We start from the raw sequence: 2,370 nt of genomic DNA on the forward strand, positions 1-2,370 counted from the left end.
GGTAGGCATAACAAGAGATTGGACACTGCAGAAGAAAAGATTAGTGAACTTGAAGAAATAACAAAAGAAATATATGGAGAAAAAAAAGTCTGAAAAAAATGAAAGAACTTGAGTGACCTACGGGACAAGATCAAGTAGTCGAATATATATGAAAGGGGAGCCCTAGAAAAGGGAGAACAGAAAATCTATTAGAAGAAATAATGGCCAAAGTGACCCCAAATTTAATAACTAAAAACATAGGTCCAAGACACTCAATGAAGACCAAGCAGAAAAAACACAAATAAAAGCACATCACAATACATATAACCAAAATTGCTGAAAACCAGTGATGAAAAAGTTTTTTTTTAAATGAAACACAGCCAATTTTATTCAAATTCCCCAAAATTTATACTCAAACTGTTAATTGTTCCTAAAATGTAGGTCACCCTTTATATAATGGTTTTATTATTTCATCTTTATTTTATAGTTTTTTCATCTTGTCTTTATACAGTTCTTCAGTAGAAGCCAGAGTCCTGAGTTGCCCAGTTAGGAGCTAATTTGGAATCAATCTTGGCATCCAGCCTTGCATTTCTAATCAAATTTACAATCCACCTTTCAGCTTCTTCTGGAGTCATGTTCAGTTTGTCTGCCAACATATTAATGCTGATACACTGGTAGATGCGACAAAAAGTCTCAAATATGAGGAGACAAGCGTTTTCAATGAAATCCTCAAGACAAGCCACCAAGAAGAAGTCATTCACAAGTACTGATTCACATTCCCTCAGCTTTTTCTGAGCCCCATCAAAGTCAAAGTTAACATATAAGCATTCAACAAATTCTGTAATTGGGTCTTTATATGTGTAAGACTCCTGTTGAATAACTTTAACAAGATCTTGTAGCACCTGTCGGCGTTTCCGAACATCTTTGTTTGTTATGACGGCTGTAGTCAAATAGTGCAGAATATGTGGACACATTGTCTGAATTGCATTAAGATACTGTGGCTGGTAAAGGAAGAGATCAATTATGTTATCACGCCCTTTGGGGTGGTTGAAGAAAACGAACAGAGACCAATGGATGAGCCATGTTCACTGCTGAAGAGACTGAAGTGGAGAACTCACAGAATTAGTATCTATGGTCTCTTTTAACCTTGTAAGGTCTTCCATAGCTGCATCCCAATTCTGCATTAAGATTTCAGAGGCCAATTTTCCCCAGAGTGAACTCAAAGCATTTCTATCTGTTGCTGGAACCAACACTCTAAAGAAGTAAAGATATTCTGCGGCTCCAGAGTAATTCCCACCTTCATATTGAAATTTCACATACCTTTAGAGTGTATCTAAATATTCCTGCCTAAAACCATGCTTGTCCGCCAGGTAGTCAAACAGCATCCGACCATCTCTGGTTGACTGCATCTGCCTTGTAGTTTCTGGATCTTCAAACATCTTCACAATTGGTTCTGTTTCTGCCTGAAGCTGTTTCAGTTGTGCAAAAACTGTGGTTCTTTTTTCTCTCAAAGCATGCGGAATATCATCAGAATAAAGGTTTTTGTATACATCCATAGTAAAGTCTACCATGTTGGTATCCCTAAGGACATCCAATTTCCTTTGTAATAATTCTTTTTCATTATATATCTCTTTTATGGAGAGAAACTCAAGCAACGGAAAGACTAGATGCTGATCCAAAAAGTGCGCGATGCAAGTAGTCAAGTCGTACTCCACCATCTTGCCAAGTAAAAAGGGCTGAAAAAGTTCTTAGAAGAAGCCAGAGAAAAAAAGACACTTTATAAACAGGGGACACAGACAAGGATATTCAGACTTCTTGTCAGGGACAATGCAAGTCAGAAGAAAAGGAGAATGCATTGTCACAGTGCTGGAAGGGAAAAAAAACGTCAAAGTAGAATTCTACATCTAGAAAAAATATCCTTCAAAAATGAAAGCAAAATAAGACTTTTCATCTAGGAGAACTATACCATAAGGAATGTTTAAGTAAGCTTTTCAGGTGGAGGCAAATGATACCAGTTGGAAACCTGGATCTACATAGAAGGGAAGAACATTGACATGGTGACTGTGTGTGTAAAGATAAAATATATGTTTCCCTAACTTAAAATCTTCTTTTAAAGAGAATGGAATGTTTAAGGCAAAAATAATAACAATGTATTATGGGGTTTATTATGCATGTAGAAGTAAGATGTATGGCACAAAGTGCATTAAGGACCCAAAGGGAGAAATGGAAGCATACTATTATAAGGTTCTTAGGTTATACATTATAAGATATATCATGATTTGAAAGTAGACTGCGATGTTAAAGATGCATATTGTGAACTCTATACCCCACTCCACCAAAAAAACAAACCAGTAGGTATTGATAATAAGCTAATACAGAGAAAATAGAATG

The 2,370-nt window shown here is 36.2% G+C and overlaps 1 pseudogene; it reads right to left on the reverse strand.

Moving 5' to 3' along the window:
• Window positions 1-337: 337 nt before the first annotated feature.
• Window positions 338-1,712, reverse strand: LOC102728039 (eukaryotic translation initiation factor 3 subunit E pseudogene; annotated as a pseudogene).
• Between the last annotated feature and the right edge of the window lie 658 nt (window positions 1,713-2,370).

The sequence above is a fragment of the Leptonychotes weddellii genome, chromosome 9, assembly GCF_054177405.1.
Source record: "Leptonychotes weddellii isolate Sample4059 chromosome 9, ASM5417740v2, whole genome shotgun sequence".
NCBI classification, from domain to species: Eukaryota; Metazoa; Chordata; class Mammalia; order Carnivora; family Phocidae; genus Leptonychotes; species Leptonychotes weddellii.